This window comes from Triticum aestivum, chromosome 6B, assembly GCF_018294505.1.
Source record: "Triticum aestivum cultivar Chinese Spring chromosome 6B, IWGSC CS RefSeq v2.1, whole genome shotgun sequence".
Lineage (NCBI taxonomy): Eukaryota > Viridiplantae > Streptophyta > Magnoliopsida > Poales > Poaceae > Triticum > Triticum aestivum.
In genome coordinates this window covers 474,948,288-474,963,102 of record NC_057810.1, presented here as the reverse complement: position 1 = coordinate 474,963,102, position 14,815 = coordinate 474,948,288, and the positions used below count along the sequence as shown (strand labels likewise).

At 41.6% G+C, this 14,815-nt stretch overlaps 1 long non-coding RNA gene across 1 annotated transcript; it reads right to left on the bottom strand.

The window, feature by feature from the left end:
• Window positions 1-12,345: 12,345 nt before the first annotated feature.
• LOC123134251 (uncharacterized) lies at window positions 12,346-12,994 on the bottom strand. Its single transcript, XR_006465598.1, has 2 exons — window positions 12,831-12,994; window positions 12,346-12,745 (listed from the first exon to the last, which is right to left on the bottom strand). It is a non-coding gene; the product is annotated as an uncharacterized lncRNA (long non-coding RNA).
• Between the last annotated feature and the right edge of the window lie 1,821 nt (window positions 12,995-14,815).

Genomic DNA, 14,815 nt, shown 5'->3' with positions numbered 1-14,815 from the left:
CGAGTGGTGAGCAATCCTCCCACTCGGAGGCTTAGCTGCAGTCCAGTACTGGCCTAAGTTTGAAAAATCCAACCGAGTGGTGAGCAATCCTCCCACTTGGAGGCTTAGTTGCAGTCCAGTACTCGCCTAAGTTTGAAAAATCCTACCGAGTGGTGAGCAATCCTCCCACTCTGGGGCTTAGCTGCAGTCCGGTACTCGCCTAAGTTTGTAAAATCCTACCGAGTGGTGAGCAATCCTCCCACTCGGAGGCTTAGCTGCAGTCCAGTACTCGCCTAAGTTTGTAAAATCCTACCAAGTGGTGAGCAATCCTCCCACTCGGAGGCTTAGTTGCAGTCCAGTACTCGCCTAAGTTTGAAAAATCCTACCGAGTGGTGAGCAATCCTCCCACTCGGGGGCTTAGCTGCACTCCAGTACTCGCCTAAGTTTGAAAATCCTACCGAGTGGTGAGCAATCCTCCCACTCGGGGGCTTAGCTGCAGTCCAGTACTCGCCTAAGTTTGAAAAATCGTCCCGAGTGAAAACTGATCTTCTCGCTCAGGGACTTAGCCATACGCTCCATCTTAATCCACAAGGACAACAAAGTGCAGGTTGACCACGACCCCCACTTCAGAGTTGCACCATCAAGAAGAAGGACGAGATTGAGCGTGTCGCCAAGGCGAGCCACTTTCAGGAACGTCAAGACCATTGCTGAGTGCCTCATTGATAAGCTGACCAGTCCCGCCGAGTGGTGCAGGTCGACCATGCCCCCCCCCCGGGGGGGGGGGGGGGGCTGCACCGTCAAGAAGAAGGATGAGATTGTGCGCACTATCAAAGGCCAATCCAACGGCTGGTGCCAAAGCAAACTACTGACAGGAACGTCAAGACCATTGTTGAGTGCCTTGATGATGAGCTGATCAATGCTGCTCAAGGCTTGTCCAACTGGTTGACTGCTGATTCTTCTTCAGAAGCTGCATCGAACGAATAGAAACCAGTCTGAGAGAAGAACAAGTTTCACTCGAGGATAAACGCAACATATTCAAAGATAAATCCAAAGGTTCCTAACCGCAGATTAAAGTACTCGGGCGTCAGGCCCGAAGGAGTTTTAATGATTACAAAATCACTTGGCTATTCCGAGGCAAATAAAGGGGAAGCATAATGTTTTTCAGTCACTCGGCGCGAGAAGGACCAGCTGGATTGCAGAAGCTGTCAAGATCGATGCTATCGGCAATACAAGTGGCTGCCTCATGGAAGGTGTCCATGAAGGACTGGAAGGAGTGCTTCTTAGTATTCGTTACCTTGAGGGCCGCCAGCTTGTCTTCTTTAGCCTCCTTGGAGTACACTCGAACCAATGACAAGGCGACATCAGCACCACAGCGAGCAGAGGACTTATTCCACTCTTGCACTCGGCCAGGAATCTGATTGAGTCGAGTCATCAGCGACTCGAGGTCTTGAGAGAGTTCCGCCCGAGGCCAGAGTTCGACATCCGCTCGGGTCATCGCCGCCTTCAGTCGAGCCAGATAAGCAACTGCGCCGTCCAAGCATGATTCCAATCGCAGCAGGTTCATCGCAACATCATCTTTCACGGGACAATTCATGGGGTCGAGACATGTCTCGACCCGCCCGGTTTCAGCTTCAAAGTCCTGACAAAGTTCTGTTCCATCGCAAAAAACAATAAGTCGACAATAGTACAACAAACTTCAGCCGACGGCAATTAACCAGTCGAATGACCATACATTCAAGCTTCAGGACTAATTTCGCGGCAAGTTGTTCCAGATAGGACTCTAGCTTGTCTGTCTTGGTTCTGAGGCCACCAACTTCAGTGGTCAGGTTCTCCTTGTCCTTCTTCAGTTGCTCGACTTCTCGATTAGCTTCCGAGATGGCGGTCTTCAACTTCGCATTCTCCTCCTCCAATTTTCCGACTGAAGCCAGCTTCTGGTCCGCAAGCGTCGTCTTCTCACGTGCTTCCTTCTGAGCAGTAGCAAGGTCCAGGTCCTTCTTCTCCAAAGCCTCCTTCATTCTCTCTAAAGAAACAACACTCTTCAGACGAGCCTGAAGTTGGTGGTTTTCACTACGCACATCTGCTTGTGTGAAGTCACTCGGTTCAAAGAGACTGAAAGAAAAAGTAGTGGAAAGTGCGAGCTACTAAGCAGACAAGACAGTCGAATGGTTACCTCCCATGATGGACGTCTCTTGTTGAGCAGTCTTGAGGTTCTTCTTTGCGAGTTCAAGGTCAAGTTCAACGCTGATATGCTTCTTCTTTAACTTGGAAAGTCGAGCTCCAAGATCACAAGACCTCTGCAGTCAGCAAGATAGATATGTCAGTCGACAGAAATAAGAGACAGTGACAGTGAAAAGTTACTCTAAGACTACTGCGAATCAAATATTCAAGAGTAGTCTCGGGGACTACACCCAGTGGGTGCACTTAGCATGCCCCCACTGGTTCAGATCAATACTCAGCAGGGTCTGCCCAGCGTGAGTCCAAAAAAGAGAGAGAGAGTACATTCTAAAACCTCAGTCGACTGCCAGCAGTCGACTGTGGTCTCGGGGACTACACATAGTGGATGCACTCGGAGTGCCCCCACTAATCCAGACAGTTTACTGAGACTCAGCTTGAGTCGAGTGGAGTGGAAGATTTCCTTAACTCTAAACAAAGGAACACCCCAGTGGGTGATCGGATATAAAACAACATTCAAAAGTTCAGTCGGAGTTTTGCTGACCTGAACATTGGTCTGAAGGGCAGTGCTGGCGTTGTAAGCCACCTGACTAGCCTCGTGCATCACCTTCACCTGCTCCATGACAAGGTTCACCTGGCTAAGACCTTCCCTAGCGGCACTCGATGAGTCGTCTGGGGTCTGATACGCGACAAAGAGTGATGGCTCCAAGGCAATCGAAGCAGTTACTGGGTCAGACGCGTGGAGTTGCACTAGAGCGGCAGGAGTCTGTGCAGTCGATCCTGACGGACGATCAGTCATCAGCAGGCTGGCGAATGTGACTTGGTCCGAACCGGCTCTCCGGAACGTTCGACCACCGCCTCAAGCATCGGCGTCGACTGAGGGACTTGAATTTCAAGCCTCCTCCTGCTTGAGCTTCCACTCTTCTTCCTCCTCTCCTGTAGATGCGCTTCTTCTTCTTCATCATCAAGGAGCACGACGATCTCTTGCGGAACTACAGAAAGGGAGAAATATCAGATATTCAGCCGATTGACGGCTCACTCAACTAAATGAAACCTGGTCGAACGGACTTGCCAGCCCGAGAGGTGGCCTCCTCGTCTCCTGGTGCCTTATCGATATCCATGTCAGAAGCAGCAGAGGTGGGGCTAGAAAGATACATGATCCAATTGGTCAGAACAGAAATTTCAGTCGGTCTGCATAAACACAAGTGTGATACTCACCCCGAAGCCACAGGGACGTCCATCTTGATCCGCGGCAGAGTCTTCCGAGCCTTGGGAGGAGCAACCTTGGGCTGCTTGGCGACCTTCTCCGTCGGCTCCGAAGTCAACGTCCGAGTGCGCTTCTGAGCGTGGGTACTCAGAGCCACGTTCTTCCCGCGCCCGCCTGCCGGGTCATGTTGCTGCTTGGATCGGCGCTCGGAACGCGGCGACGAGTCGACTTCTTCCTCGTCATCCGAATCCTCGCTCTCCTCCTCCTCCTCCTCTTCATCTGAAGACTCCCAGTCGCCACTCTCTTCTGCGCTGGCCTCTCCCTCTTGGCCCTGCTCCAGAGCTTGTTCGCCGTTGGGCATCGAATACATCTCAGTAAAAACCTACAAGACAAAAAGTCAAGTAAAAGTCAGTCGACATCAAGTGCAGTTGGAACATATATGCCAGGCAGTCAGAATAAAAGAGCATACCTTGTCGGGCGGATTGTCGTCTCTGAAGGGGATGACTCGCCTGGATCATCTAGGGTTGTCCTGATTGCCTGTGATACTCTTCAACCACAGAGCCACGGTCTTGGACGGCACTTCCTCTGGGTGGATCCGAGCGGTGTCTTCGGGTCCGGAGTACAACCACATAGGATGATCATGAGCCTGAAGAGGCTGGATGCGTCGACTGAGGAACACTTCCAGCAGGTCCAGGCCGGTGACACCCTCATTGATAAGTTGGACTACTTTCTCCACCAACATCTTCGTCTCCATGTTCTCAGCAGCAGTCACTTTGAGTGGAGAAGGAGTCTGAACACGGTCGAATGTGAAGTGGGGAAGGCCAGTCGACTGACCTGGAGCTGCGACGTCCTGGCAGTAGAACCATGTCAACTGCCAGCCTCTAATCGATTTAGGGAGATTCATAGCAGGGAAAGAACTCCTATGCCTTTTCTGAATACCTAGACCCCCACACATCTGGATGACATGGGTCTTTGAATCACTCGACTTTGCTTTTTTGACCGACTTGGATCGGATGGTGAAGATATGTTTGAAAAGACCCCAGTGCGGTCGACACCCCAAGAAGTTTTCAGACATCGACACGAACGCGGCAGATACGTGATGGTGTTGGGAGAAAAATGGTGGAGTTGGGCACCAAAGAAATTCAGGAATTCCCAAAAGAAGGGGTGTGGAGGAAGCGAGAAACCTCGGTCGACGTGGGTGGCGAGCAGTACACACTCATCCGGTCGAGGCTGTGGCTCCATCTCCCCCTCCGGCAGCCTTGCCGCTCCCTTGGCGATCAGACCGGACTTCGCCAGCTCGTCCAGATCTTCTTGCCAAAGCAAAAACCGGATCCAATCACCCTGGATCCAGCCCGGTGGCAGCCCCGCGCGTGATGACGTCCCGCGGTTCTGCTTCTTGCCTTTTGCCGCCCCCGTCACCTTCTTTGCACGCTCTAGCGCTGCCGTCTTGTCCTTCACCATGGCGGCAGAGCGGCAACATCAAGAGCGGAAGAGCTGGGCGCGGTGGAGAAGCGGAGGAAGAAGAAGGAGAAACGGGCGTGCACAGTGCAGACGCCTCGGCCCTGTCACCTTATAAAGGGTTGCTTACGAGTGACTGACACGTGGGACCAGGCAATCCTATCAAATCCCGCAACAGTCGCGTGCAACGTATGTGGCGAAAAAGGCGGCACAGAAATTGAGGCATCACTGTTTATCCGCTCCGCCCACTTCGGCTCTCCCCATCCCGCGCGCTTCCTCGAAATTTCGTATCCCATGAAATCCGGGATACACAGCAGTCAATCGCGCCCAAGATCCTGCACTCTAATACAACACTCGACAGACGATGCCACAAGTTCAGTCAACAACTCTCAGAATGGATCAAGGTGGCTGAGTCGACGCTGAAGTACCAACGTGAGTTTTCCATCTTGCAGAAAACGCTCGCGAAGGTGCAAAGCTCAAAACAAGTTCAACTTCAACCTACTTTCCACTCGAACCTTAATCCATTCAGGGGCTACTGATGAGGATGCAGACCTGGAGTAGGGTCATAGGTCTGACCTATACGTCCTACCCAAGGTCACTACCCTAGAAGATAAGAAGTCCAAGAGGCTATAAGAGACCCCCAGTCGAAGACGTCGAGTGCAATCCACTCGGCAGTCATGTCACTCAGGAGTCCTCCTACCTATTGTCACTCGGCCATCCAGAGAATCACTTGACCTACCGAAGACCAGGAGTAACTCAACATTACAACGGGCAGGCGTTCACTCCGTAGTCTTTAAGGTCATTAACAACACTTAAGGTTGGTGTTACCAGTAACGCCCCCACTTTGTGTACATTAAGTCCCTTGTAATGGAGGGTGGTGGGGGCCCTGGCATACTCTATATAAGCCACCCCCTCCTCTGGCACAAGGGTTGGCACCCCCTGTAACATCACACATATAATCCAATCGACCGCCTCTGGGCACCAAGACGTAGAGCTGTTACTTCCACCGAGAAGGGCATGAACTCGTAAACCTCATGTGTACACCTTCACCATAGTTGAGATCTTGCCTCTCCATAGCTACCCCCCTCTCTACTGTCAGTCTTAGAACCACGACAAGGAGGAGGAGGCAGGAGGGCATGGTGGGAGGAGGAGAGAGGAGGGCGATGTGGGAGGAGGGCCGGAAGGAGGGAGTACCTCGGTGGCGGACGGATGACGGCGGCAGCGGCGATGGGCGATGAAGGTTATCGGCGCGGGCGAGAGTGACTTAGAGGGAGAGGGAGTGAGAGAGAGGGTCGGCCACGTGGGGATAATGTAGGGTTAGTAGTAGCGCGGGCACGAAAAAGCGCTACAGCTAAGGAGAATAGCAGTAGCGCTGGGCAGGAACACGCACTACTGCTAAGTTGGACTAGCAGTAGCGCTTTACCATTAAAAGCGTTACTGCTAAGTGTAAGCATGCAAAAATACATTATTTGTCTGTCAATGCAAAAATGCATTGGCCATCAATGATCTTTTTCTGTACAATCTGAATTGTCAATATGAGTCCTCTCCGGTAGGAACCGGAGAAGACTCATATTGCGGCCACAAATTCTACACATAGAGTTCAGTGAAGACCAAATGTTTGTGATAGTTTGAGAAGTAACATATTTAAGGTGGTAAACACCCTGTTTGCGGAGCGAGGTGGGACTAAACTTGTGGGCTGAACTTAGCAGTAGCGAGCTTTATAGAAGTGCGTTGCTGCTAACATCTATAGCGGTTGCGCGGTATGGAATAGGGCGCTACTGCTATAACTAGCTGAACAGCGAGGTCATGGCAATTAGAGCAGTAGCATGGTTTAGACAGGACGCGCTACTGCTATTTTTTTCAGCAGCGTGTTTTTCTAGTACGCGTTGCTGCTAAATAGCAGTAGCGTGGCCCAACGAGGTACTAAAATCATGTTACTTGGGATAATAAAAGACTACCGTGCGCGAACATTTCTTGAAATCGTCAACATTCTTTTGAATTCGTGAACACTTTTCGAGTTCACGATTTTCAATTCACATTTTTTTTCAAATTTGATTTCACGATTTTTTTAGAATTTGTGAACATTTTTGAAACTCGTGAACATTTTTTTAATTTACAAACATATTTCAAATACATAGACACTGTGGACAATTTTAGAACTCGTTAACATTTTTCAACTTTGTGAACATTTTCAAATTTACGAATATTTTTTGAATTTGTGAACACTTTTATTTTGTGATCATTTTGCAAATTCAACTTCGTGAACAATTTTGGAACTCGGAAACATTTTTCTTATTCTCGAACTTTGAACTCACGAACATTTTTTGAATTTGTGAAAAAAAATTAAAGTACGATCATTTTCTTGAATTCATGATCATTATTTAATATTAATGAATATTTTTTAATTTAGAAACATATTTGCCCATTATTATTTTTTATTAAAGAAATAAAATAATCTGATTAAAAACAAAATAGAAAATTTTAACTGGTAGCTGCTCAGTTGTCTGACGAGTAGGGATTAATTGGCTAATTCACAAATTAATGATTTAATCAACTGATTTATTAGTTTATTGGCTGCTCGGTGGTCCTACGAGTAGGGATTAATCGATAAGTTAACTGGTTAATCGAACGAATTCTTAAACATGATGAAAAATATAAGCGCTTTAGGCGCCGATTAAAGGCAATTTTCCTAACCGGCCCCAGCAGCCGCCTTCACTGGGCTAGCCCATTTATCTTAATCTGTAGGTTTTTTTGGTTTGTTTCCAAGAAACAAAGAATTCTTAAATATGATGAAAACTATAAGCGCATTAGGTGCCGGTCAAAGGAAATTTTCCTAAACGACGCCGACAGCCGCGTTAACTGGGTTGACTCATTTATATTAATCTGTACGTTTTTTGTCTGCTTCCAAACGCGCAAAAGAAGTACGTGCGTGCGTGGAAACAAATGAAAAAAACCTACATATTAATATAAATGATTTTATCGCGTCTGCGCGCTCTTTTATCTGTTTTCGCCAAGTTTCTTTCCCTGAAAGTATTTGGAACCACACGAAAACAATCCGAACGAGGTACTAAAATCATGTTACCTGGGATAATAAAAGACTACCTTGCACGAACATTTCTTGAATTCGTCAACATTGTTTAGAATTCATGAAAACTTTTCAAGTTCACGATTTTCAATTCACATTTTTTTTTCAAATTCGATTTCATGATTTTTTTAGAATTTGATAACATTTTTTGAATTTTTACGGACATATTTCAAATACATAGACATTGTGAACAATTTTAGAACTCGATAATATTTTTCGACTTTGTGAACATTTTCAAATTTCTGAATATTTTTTGAATTTGTTCACACTTTTATTTTATGATCATTTTGCAAATTCAAATTCGTGAACAATTTTGGAACTCGGGAACACTTTTCTTATTCTCGAACATGTTTCAACTCACAACATTTTTTTAATTTCGAACATTTTTTAAATTACGATCATTTTCTTGAATTCATGATCATTATTTAAAATTCATGAATATTTTTTGAATTTTTGAACATTTTTTCCTATTCTTATTTTTTATTAAAGAAATAAAATTAATCTGATTAAAAAATAAAATAGACCAACTTTAACTGGTAGCTGCTCAGTTGGCTGTCGAGTAGGGATTTAATAGGCTAATCCACAAATTAATGAATTCTTAAACATGATGAAAACTATAAGCGCTTTAGGAGCCGGTTAAAGGCAATTTTCCTAACCAGCGCCTACAACCGCGTTAACTCATTTATAAATCTGTAGGTTATTTTCGTTTGTTTCCAAAAAATTCAAAAGAAGTACACGCGTGCGGGGTGAGTTGATCCAGTGACCTCCTCTTTCAAGGCGCAGCGCACTAACCACCCCACCACACTACCACATGTGATAATGTTTATCTTTCTCATTATTTAATTACTTCTAGTTTTCTTTTCCTTTTTTCTTCTTCCTTATTTTTTAAATCTATGAAAACAACTCAATGTTGTCAACTTATTTTTGAAATTAATGAAATTTTTTATGAACTTGTTTTTTCAAATTGATGAACTTTTTAAAAAATCAATGTAGTTATTTTGAAAATTGATAAAAAAATTCATATTTTTCTGAAATTTTCCCATTTTTACATGATTTTTTCCATTTCGATGAACTTTTTTAAAATTGGATGAACTTTTTCCAAAATCTGTGAACTTTTTTTCAAGTTGATGATTTTTTTTTCAAAATCCATGAACATTTTTGGAAAATTGATGTTTTTTTCAAAATTGCGAACTTTGTTGAAAATGGATGAACATTTTTCCAAAATCGATGAACTTTTTTAAATTTGTGAACTTTTTGCAAAATCGATGAACTTTTTTCCAATTTGTGAATTTTTTTAATACTCCCTCCATCCATATATGTAGGGCCTAATGTGTTTTCCGATATTGCCTTTGACTATTGATAAGATTGTTAGTATATGTGTTGTACAATATGAAAATTATATCATTGAAAACTCCTTTGACGTACGAATTCGACGGTATTGCTTTGTGTAACTTGCATGTCATATATTATTGCTCTAATATGTGGTCAAAGTTAGTCCCAAAAAATGCATTAGACCCTATATAGATGGATAGAGGGGTACATGAACTTTTTCTAATTCGTATTTTTTTAAATTTTGTTCGATTTGTTTCCAAAAAATCACGTTTTTTCCTAAAATGTATGTGCAAGAAATAGGAAAAGGTATGTTTTAAACTTTTCACGTTGTTATCACTCACTAGCTCATAGTAGCTCGAGTGGTTACGCACTGTGGTTTCTAATTAATCGGTGCGAGCTCGAATCCTCATTGGAGCAAAAAAAATTGGAGGTTTTCGCGCTACAAATCCCATGAGTGTTCCTGGACCGGCCCAGAAGGTGCGGTAGCAGACGCCAGTCGCCTAAACGCATCGCGCAACGTCTATTCCTCGCATTAAGCGGGACGAGAGTTCGCTCTCGCGTCGTTAGCTACAGTGTCTACGGCGCTTCTAATCGCTACAAGCGATCTATAGCAACTTTTCCGATAGGCTTCCCCATGAATCGTAATCTTCACGGACCTGGGGCTTCAGCTAATACGTATGTTGGCTCGTGATCTGTCCAATGCCTTGCGCAGCGTCTATTCGTCGCATTAAGCAAGACGAGAGTTTGCTCTCGCGTCGAGAGCTACAGTGTCAGGCCGGTCCGCACTTAAAAAACGAAGAGAAAAATGGGCGATCCTACAGCGAGTTGCTCGGAGCTCCTAGCCACTAGGCTCACACGGAATTAGTGTGAAAGTAGTGGGTGCGCCCTACTTGAGGCATAAATAGCCGGTTTTCATTGGTTTTTTAGGTTTTCCCTGTTTTTCTTTTTTCCTTTTCCTTTTCTTTTTTCATATTCTTCTGTGTTATTCCGTTTTTCTTCCTTTTTTGCTTTTTTGTTCTTTATATTTTTTCTTCTCCATTTTTTGTTTTTCCCATTCTTTTTTTGTATGTTTCTTTGGTTTTCAATGCTTTTTTTGTACGTGTCAAAAACATTTTTTTCTAACAAGTGATCAACACTTCTTGTATACACGTTCAACATTGTCTGAATGCTATTTAAACATTTTTTAAATACTTGGTCAACATTTTAATAGTTATTCAACCTTTTTTCAAATACTTGTTGAACATTTTTAATACTTATTCAACATTTTCAAATACCGGTTTAACACTTTTCATATATTCCTTCAACATAATACCTATTCATCATTTTTATATAATTGTTAAACATCCTTAATACTTATTCAACATTTTCAAATACTTGTTCAACCATTTGCATATGCTCGTTCAGTATTTTTCAAATACTAGTTCAACATTTTTCAAATACTGTTCAATATTTTTAATACTTATTCGACATTTTCAAACACTTGCCCAACATTTTTCAAATTCTGTTCCAACATTCTTAATGCTTAATCAATATTTTTTTAAATGAGTATTTTTAACATATACATAGAGATATGTGTAGAATATTTTAATGTATATATAAAAGTACAAAAATAACAAAAAGTAAGAACAGAAAACGAAAAAAATCAAAAAAAAGTAGGCTGTGGCGAGCGCGCGACTGGTCCGTCTGGGGCTCGCCCCGACGCGAGCGCATCCCCCTGTCTCGCTTCAAGCGAGACATAGGGGCGCGTAGGCCAAATCCTATTTGACGTCCTCAGCGCCAAATACAGCATTAATGGTACAGGGCGCACACATCCCTGCACGACGCGGGCCAGCTCACATTCCCCTTTGTTTCTTTTCTAAACTGATGCAAAAAAACAACTATGGGAGGATTCGAACCCGCGGGTGTAGTCTTACAGTGTGCCACGCTATAACCACCCCACCACTCAACGTTCTGTGGTCAACTACGTTTTCTTATCCCTTTTGTTCTTTCTTTTGTCCTTTCTTCCTTCTTTTCTTTTTCTTTTTTGTATTTTCCTTTCCTAATTGATGGAAAAAATTCACCAGATTTCATGAACTATTTTTCAACTTTCGATGAACTTTTCCGAAATTTGATGTAATGTTTTTCAAGTTCGATAAATTTTTCCCAAATATGATGTCTAATTTTTCCCAAATTATGATGTCTAATATGATGTAAATTTCGGAAATAAATATGATGTAAATATGATGTCTAATTTTTCGGAAATTACATCAAATTTATCGAACTTCAAAAAGTTCCTAATATATCCATAAAATGTAAAAATATGTATGAAAAAATTAGACACCCAAAATAATATATTTTAAAATGTTAATCATGTATTTGTAAAATGTTCGCTGTGTATATATAAAATGTTAAACATGTATAAAAAACTATATCAGATGTATAAGAAAAATGTACTATGTGTATGAAGTAAAGTAGACACTAAAACATATATTTTGAAAAACTGACTATTATTCCTCAAGCCCCCTCCCCCCCTCCTCTCTCTATTTTAACATCGATGCACCGTAATTTTACGTTCACTAAATTTTCTCTTATTTCAGACGTAAAAAGTGAGTGTATATATATATATATATATATATATATATATATATATATATATATATATATATATATATATATATATATATATATATATGCCGTAAAAATATTTTATGTTAGGTAAAATTATGAATGAATTAAATGTAAGTTATTTATGAAATGATCATAAGATTAGCACGGGTGAAGAATAAATTATTCTGCACCCTAAGTGATGAATCTCTCTCTCTCTCTCTCTCTCTCTCTCTCTCTCTCTCTCTCTCTCTCTATATATATATATATATATATATATATATATATATATATATATATATATATATATCATCCCGAGAAGGAGTATTTATTTTCATCATACACCATGGGTCGTACACAGTTGAACATCCAATCGGTTCGACCCATATTGTACTGAGATTGCGTGATTTTGGTAGTGAAGTTTTTTAGAAGCATATAGATGCCAGTTTGTCATGGTATTTACATCGCTCGTATTCGTTCTAGAATCAAGAGGACACGGCAGATATCACGCATATCAAAACAACCAAACTGATGTGTAACAGGGTTGGTATACCTTGTAGGTTGAATCATCTAAAGAAAATACATCGTAGATTGTACTCTCACGTCTCATGGCTTAGCGTATAACTGGAGTATTACATAACAAATTTTGTATTCGTCAGTTGCGGCCGTGAATAATAAAAATGGAAAATTGCACCATTTCACCGCCCGGAATAAAAAAATCGTCAATGCCTTGTCGTTGCTGACATGTTGAGCCGCACGCGCTTGATAGATGTGATGATCACAGATTGGCGATGCCATGATTCAGCTCCGTAGTCGAGGCTGTCAAACTCATCTCGCGTGTTTCATCAAGCCCGTGTCGCACGCATCTAGTCTCCGTCGCCGCTACGGTATCTCATCTTCACCTTGTAGCCGCGGGCTGCCCCAGCAACCTGCAACACACAAGAGTAGCACCAGATGAATGCAGGAATTAACCAGTACAATTGTTGTAGAAAATAATGAAAGAAATTTACTTACGTATTGGGCCTGCAGCTTGCGATTAACGACGTGGAAGAAATTATTAGCTCGACCATCACCAATTTGGACGAACGTCTGGAAGCAATGTGGCCGGCAGCCGGCGGAAATAGTTTTGGCCAGCAGTACTATGTTGTGAGTCGCTCCCTATATGTGGGCAGTGCCAACTCCAGATCCTACTTTCATGGAACAAACTTTTAAACAAACCTGATCCAGGCAATGAGATTTGGCCGGTTATTAATTAATGCTTAATTTATTTCGTATATAATGGCAAAATAGGCAGGCATCCCCTCACGTGGTAGCACGCGCCGTGAGTTGTCTGACGTTGGGACTATGTACTCCTAGGAGTACCAATCCATTTTCATATATATATATATATATATATATATATATATATATATATATATATATATATATATATATATATATATATATATATATATATATATATATATATATATATATATATATATATAGGACATGGCTATTTTGTTACTAGTAACAGAATATTATTTTGTTACTATGGGTCCGATAAGGGCGCGATGCAATTTTGCTCGATCCAGAAGAACAAAAGTGGAGCAGCTCGAATGGGAAAAAGTCCATTTTAAACCTTGAACTCGTAGAGGTTCGGCGAATCAAACCCTCAAGTCCAAATTCCTGTTGTTTACACCCTAAACTATGCATTCCCGGTCTAAATCAAACCCTGGAGTCGTTTGCCAAACAGGGATTGCAAAGGATGGCTGGGATTGGTGGTGGAACCTATTTGCCGCCCGCAGCAGTGGCTACGCCTCCGCGTGGGCCGGCCCATTTCGTGGCCGCACAGCCCGTTCACTGCTTTATTTTTCTGTTCATTTCTTTTGTTGACCTTTTGTTTTATTTTATCTTCTAGGTTTTTTCTTTCTGGTTCTTTCATGTTCTTCCTTCCTTTTCCTTTCGGTTTTTTCTTTCCTTTATTTTTTGTTTTCCTTTTTCTTCCATTAATACATTATAAGGAAATGTTTCATTGTGCATTTTTTCATTAGTAATACTTTAATACGACGAACAATCTATGTTTCTTCTGTTTATTTTAACTTTCTTCTTTTTTGTGTATTTTCAAATTGTTCAGTGTATATAACAGGAATGTTCATTGTGTATTTTCAAATTGTTCAGCGTATATTATAGTAATGTTCATTGTGTATTTACAAAATTTTTAGCATATATCACACAAATGTTCAATGTGTATTTAAGAAATGCTCATTGTATATTACCAAAATGTTCAATGTATATTAAAAAATGTTCAATGGTCGAAATTGTTCATTTTTGTATTAAAACGCAGACGCACACCCTGCTCGCTGCTGGGTCGGCCTGCTTTATTTTTTTCTGTTAAAAAAAATAAGCCGCAGGGTTGGCTCGAACCTGAGACCTTGTGTTGTCCACAGACGGAATTTTAAAAATAAATCCTTATATTGAAAATTTGTTCAGAATGTTTTTTTATATTTTGACAACTTTTTAAAGAAATCTTTGTGTTTTCAAAAATTTGGTTCAGTTTCAAAAAAAGGCACAAAAATAAAAAATGTTGGTGTGTTCTAATTTTGTTCTGGAGTTTAAAAAATATTCCTATATTTCATAAAATTCTAAAAAAGTCCGTATTTTCAATAAAAATCAAGAGACTAAAAATGTTCCCGTTTCAAAAAAATTTGTGAATTTTAAAGAATGTTCGTTTTCTTAATTTTGTTTGGGTGTTTTAAAAAATGTGCATGTTCCAAAAGTTTGTTTGAATTATCCAAATTTAGTTTCGTAAATTTGTTCACAAATTTGAAATGTGGTCGCTTTTCATAAACACTCAAAAAGAATCAAAACATTTTTTGTGTTCGAAATTTAAAAAAATATTCGAATCTGGTGTTGATTCTTATAGTTTTGTGTGGCTTTTCTTTAGGCCTATATTGCTTTGTGTTGCTAATTGAACAAATTTAGTTGGTAGCTGCACTGGTAGTACAAGCGTATCTGTT